At 35.3% G+C, this 6,000-nt stretch overlaps 1 protein-coding gene across 8 annotated transcripts in view; it reads left to right on the top strand.

The window, feature by feature from the left end:
• Positions 1 to 6,000, top strand: part of MGAT4C (MGAT4 family member C) — a 769,261-nt gene that overhangs the window by 741,323 nt on the left and 21,938 nt on the right. For 6 of the 8 annotated variants that reach the window (XM_037730808.1, XM_037730807.1, XM_037730806.1 and 3 more), the window contains one exon: positions 2,961 to 3,047. The exons of the other annotated variants lie outside the window; for them this stretch is intronic. The gene's annotated coding sequence lies outside the window, so the exon portion shown is untranslated. The remainder of the gene's footprint in view (positions 1 to 2,960; positions 3,048 to 6,000) is intronic. 8 annotated transcript variants of the gene reach the window in all.

Here is a 6,000-nt window from a genome sequence, read left to right as displayed (position 1 = left end):
TTTCACCATGTTGACCAGGATGGTCTCGATCTCTTGACCTCGTGATCCACCCGCCTCGGCCTCCCAAAGTGCTGGGATTACAGGCTTGAGCCACCGCGCCCGGCCCGGAAAACTATCTTGATAAGAAACAAAATCTTGCTTTTCTAGGAAGATTGCTTAAAAGGTAAAACAAACAAACAAAAGGACTTTTACTGTAATCCAAGACAACTGGCATTTTCAATAGAAAAAAAAAAATCTAGTTTTGTATTATTAAAGAACTGGGGCTTGTTTTTTCTTCCTCTTTTTCTCCTCCTCCTCTTCTTCCTCTCTTCTTCTTCTCCTTCTTTTCTGATTCTGGCATAACTAATCATTTTACTTCAGGTCAAAATTACCTTCTCTTTCCCTTAACAAAAATATATTCATACCTTACATTATTTTCCTTAAAAAATATCATACTTTCTTTGCATAATCTACATACAAAGATGTTTTTCATCATGCTTGTAGTTTTAATTACATATATTGATGATAGTTTTTGACTACTACTAATATTTCTCTTAACAGAGAAAATTAGGAAGAAGATAACTGTAAAATGTCTGTCTTGCGTTATGTAGCAGACTAGCAAATCATCTTACAGTTTCGTATAGGTCCATGCTTCCTCATAGCACAATATCTGTGTGACAAAATAACATGTTTATTAACAGGTCCAAATATGTTTAGTCTCACTTTAAAAATAAGATGCAAACAAAATCTATAAAATTAAAAGTAATGCTGAACAATGAATGGTTTAGTAATTCATCTTACTTAGAAATGAACTAGATATTTAATGAATATCTACTACTTTAGCTTAGAAAAACATTAAAGCTTCAAGTTAACAAAAATAATTGGAAACTGTTTTCAGCAACCATATAGTAACACCAGGCAAAGACAGCTATAATCTTAATTTACTTCTCTGTTAACTGTCTTTATAGTACGTCATCAGATTAGGCAAACATCACAAAAGCAAAAGCCAAAGAAGTTAAACATGCAGGTTTTTTGTTTTATGACCATGCTTGAGAAATACGAAGTAATGGGCACTAAGCAACTCTTCTTTACTGCCTCTTTGCTTGTACATTTATTCTAATGTGAAATGTATAATTTTTGTAATCCTAAGCATCTAGACAACATATTACTTGATTCAACTAATAAGCCCAAGTAGAATAAAAATGTATGTTCATATTATACCTAATGCTGATATACCAGAGAATGTAGCTGTTTTTATGAAAGCAACAATATGAAATTAGTTTTAATTGTCAAATATATGCCCATTTCATGTGAATTTGAAATAGCATCTGAATTAGTTTCTGGAAGTTTTAGAAATATTTACCTTATATAAACACACATTTATCTCTGACAATTGGAATGGAAGTTAAGACATTTTAGGCCAGTCTCACCCCTGTAATCCCGACACTTTGGGAGACAACGGTAAAACGATTGCTTGAGCCCAGGAGTTCTAGATCAGCCCAGGCAACATAGTGAGACACATCCCTTAAAAAAAAAAATTGAAAATTAGCTGGGCATAGTTGCACACAGCTACTTGGGAGGTTGAGGCAGGAGGATTGCTTGAATCCAGTTATCTGAGGCTGCAGTGAGCTGTGATTGCACCACTGCACTCCAGCCTGAGTGACAGAGTGAAAATCTGTCTCAAAAAAACAAAAAGAAAGTACTAAGTCATTTGATAATACCATTCATAAAGAAATATCATATATATTATGATAAATAATCATGTATATTATATATACATTTATATGTAATATATAGTCTATATATAGAGAGAATGGGATATATGTATATTCCATATATACATAGAATGGAATATATGTATATTCTATACATATGAGCATATTCTATATAAATATATATTTATATATACATATTCATATGTATATATAGAATATACATACATTGAATATATATTGCATATATATATAAATGTAATATATACATATATAATAAGAGAGCTTAAAGGTTTTTACTTTAAAACTTTAGCTAAAAGTGAGACAACACAGTAATACACTCTCTTATTTCCTCTACTTCATAGTTTTATCCATTGTGTTTCTGACAGATGGAAGAAGTTAAGGTTACCTTCTCAATATGAGGGCTTAAGCTTTTAGCCAGTATTTGTGGAGAAGACATTTAAGATTTTTTTTTTTTTTTTTTTTTTTTGTTGGCCCATATGTGCAATTTATGGAGCCTGTGACTACATTTTAGGCAAGAAACTGAAGGGACATCAAGCACCTCTCTGGCTGTCTCTAAAGCCTCATCTGGATAAAATATCTAATCTATTTTTCAATCAGTATTTTTTTTTCCTTCTCAATCTCAATTTTGGGGTCCTAGAGTCCCTTGAAAGTTATGAGGGAAATAAGAGACCTGAAGTTCAAGTGACTGAAGGGCTGCAGCAGGAAGGAAAGATGTCTGGGAGGACAGGTAGACAGAGGAAAGAGGTCTGAAGAGGCACATATCAAAAGATTCAAGAAAGCTGAAGGGAAGATTGAAGGTAGTAAATGGATGAAGCAGGAGCAGAAAGAATGGGAAGGGAAAGATCTTCAAGGACTCACTTCGGGGAAATCTTCAGTTTCCCAAAGAGATTCTGAAATCTCAAATTATCCTCAGCAAAATCATGACTACAAGAAAGGAAGTGGACAGTAATGGAGTATATAATCAGTAAGGGTTTAAGAAGGGGCTTTCAGTTGACTGAAAAATTACCGCGGGAGACACAGGATCAAACAGAACAAGAGCCAAGGAAAATATTTCAGTTCAAGGATTCAAGATGTAAATTCCCACTCAAAGACAGAAATAGGGAGTAAGACTTATAAACCAGCCAGTAGCTTCCTAACAAAGAAGCATGTGACTAAACCAACGTCTTACAAAAAGTAACTTAGGACTAACTCAGCCTCTGTGTAGTGTACTCAGACTCTCTCTGCCCTCAATTTGTGCTTCAACAGACTGTCATTTGGAGCACTGGCTCAGGAGTCAAAATCACCAATGGCTGATCCATCAATCAATCAGAAGTGAAGACAAAAGCTTCAAAGGTACGTGGTTGGGATTTTGAGTGAGAAGATTGGGGGTCAAATAATGAATTTGGTCCTATAAAAGTCACAGCAGAAAAATCTATTAAAGAAAAAATTATAAGTCTTGTTAAAGATGGCAAGTTAGACTTTATTCAAGGGATTTCAAGGGACTACTGCCATGGGGTATTGAAATAGAAAAGATTGTTCTCAGTGCTGAATGCAACAAAGTTGGAATTTATGGCCAAGGAGGAGAATGCAAGTTAGCGGATGGAAAAATCATTAAGAGGGTCGGATAATATTTTGCTAAACTGATTTAAAAGTATTCTTACTGATTGTAGGCCAAGGTGATTAGATGTTACCTGGGAGATAGTGGTGAGTGAGAAATTTGATCAGATATTGAAGGATCAGATATGGAGGTTGGGGAATTCTGGCTAAACTCATTTGACCGGATACGGAAATTGTCCTCTCATTGACAAAATTATGAGCCATTGAAGTTCCCAGGAGTATACTGTCTTGATGGTGCAAATGCAAGAAGAATCCAAAGTAGTGATAAGCATGAGAAATATACTTGAAATATGGAATCACAGCTTACAAGATGGATATGTTGCAAATTTAGGCACGATGCTTGGGGAGCAGTTGATGAGAGATTGTAGAATCATTCTGTATTTCAAGGCATTCGTTGATTTCATCTGCTGTCAAATTTATTGGCATATTTCTTTTTTTAAAATATACCATTATCCTTTAGAATCTTTAGTGATGTGACACCTGTCTCATTCATGATATTAATAATGTCTGTTCTCTTTTCTTGATCTATTGGCTAGAAGAATGTATATATTATTGATCTTTTTGGAGGACCAGCATTTGTTTCTATTTTTTTCTTATTCATTGATTTTCACTTTTACTTTTATCATTTTTGTTCTGTTTACTTTTTGCCTAATTGGGCTTTTATAGCTTACTTTTGGGTTAGTTGCCCTTTTTTCCTAATTTCTCTTAAAATTATTTTCATTTATAGTTGACACAATTTTACATATGTATGGGGTACAGTGTGATATTTCAATGCATGTGTATACATTGAACAATTATCAAATTAAAATAATTAGCATATCTGTCACTTTAAACAGTTTTTTTGTGGTGATAACATTCCAAATCTCTTCAGGATATCTTGAAATATACACTGCATTGTTATTAACTGTAGGCACCCTAATGTGCAATAGACTGCAAGAACTTATTCTTCCTGTCTAATTGTAATTGTACCTCTTACCAACACAGCTTCCATCTCCCTTCCCCAGCCTCTGGTAATCACTATTCTACTCTCTGCTTTTATGAATTCAGCTATTTTAGATTTCACAAATAAGTTAGGTCACAGAGTCTTTGTCTTCTTGTGCCTGGCTTACTTCACTTAACATAACACACTCCAGGTTCATCTATGTTGTTACCCAAGTGGCAGGATTTCATTATATTTTATGGCTAAATAGTATTCCATTGTGTGCATTTATACACACTCACACACACAAACACACACATATATTAGACACACACAAGTGTGTATGTGAATATATATACACATCCATGTTGTGTATGTATACACACATACACACACAATGTATGTGTGTATACATATGTGTGTATGTATACATGCCACATTCTCTTTATTCATCTGCATATGGCACTTTGGTTGATTCCTTATCTTGGCTCTTGTGAATAGTGCTGCAATAAACAGGGGAGTGCAGATACCTCTCTAACATTGATTTGTCTTTCTTTGGATATATATTCAGTAATGGGGATACGTTGTGAACATTTGTGTATACTTTCAATTTCTTTAAATGATTGAGACTTGTCTTCCCCAAATCTGGTCTGTTTTAGAAAATCTTCCATGTGCATTTGAAAAGAATGTTTATTCTGTTTGATATGGTTTGGCTGTGTCCCCACCCAATGTCATCTTGAACTGTAATTCCCACAATTCCGATGTGTCATGGGAGGCAACAGCGAAAGGTAATTGGATCATGGGAGCAGGTCTTTCTCACGCTGTTTTCATGATGGTGAATAAGTCTCACAAGATCTGATGATTTTGTAAAGAAGAGTTCCCCTGAACAAGATCTCTCTCATTGCCTAATGCTATCCATGTAAGACATGACTTGCTCCTCCTTGTCTTCCACCATGATTGAGAGGCCTCCCCAGCCATGTGGAAATGTAAGTTTATCAAATCTCTCTCTGTCTAGTCTTGAGTATGTCTTTATTAACAGTGTGAATATGGACTAATACAGTAAATTTTTACCAATAGAGTAGGGAGCTGCTGAAAAGATACCCAAAAATGTGGAAGCAACTTTGGAAATGGATAACAGGACGGGGTTGGAACAGTTTGTGGGGCTCAGAAGAAGACAGAAAAATGTGGAAAATTTGGAACTTCCTAGATAAGTTTTGAATGGCTTTGCCCAAAATTCTAATAGGGTTATAGACCATGAAATCCACATTGAGATGGTCTCAGATGGAGAAGAAAAACTTGTTGGGAACTGGAGCAAAAGAGACTCTTGTTATGTTTTAGCAAACAGACTGGTGGCATTTTGTCCCTGTCCTAGAAATTTATGGAAACTTGAACTTGAGAGAGATGATTTAGGGTATCTCATGGAAAAAATTTCTAAGCAGCAAAGCATTCAAGAGGTGACTTGAATGCTGTTAAAGATATTCAGTTTTATAAGGGAAGCACAGCATAAAAGTTCAGAAAATTTGCAGCCTGACAATATGATAGAAAAGAAAATCCCATTTTCTGGAGAGAAATTCAAGCCAGCTGCAGAAATTTGCATAAGTAACAACAAGCCAAATGTACACCAAGACAATGGATAAAATGTCTCCAAGTCAAGTCAGAGGTCTTCACAACAGCTACTTGCATCACAGGACTGGAGGCCCAGAAGGAAAAAATGATTTCATGGGTCAGACCCAGGGTCCCAGTGCTATGTGCAGTCTAGGGACCAGGTGC

Source organism: Cebus imitator, unplaced genomic scaffold, assembly GCF_001604975.1.
Source record: "Cebus imitator isolate Cc_AM_T3 unplaced genomic scaffold, Cebus_imitator-1.0 Scaffold362, whole genome shotgun sequence".
NCBI classification, from domain to species: domain Eukaryota; kingdom Metazoa; phylum Chordata; class Mammalia; order Primates; family Cebidae; genus Cebus; species Cebus imitator.
The sequence above is the reverse complement of the archived record's forward strand: the minus strand, read 5'-3'. Positions and strand labels throughout refer to the sequence as shown.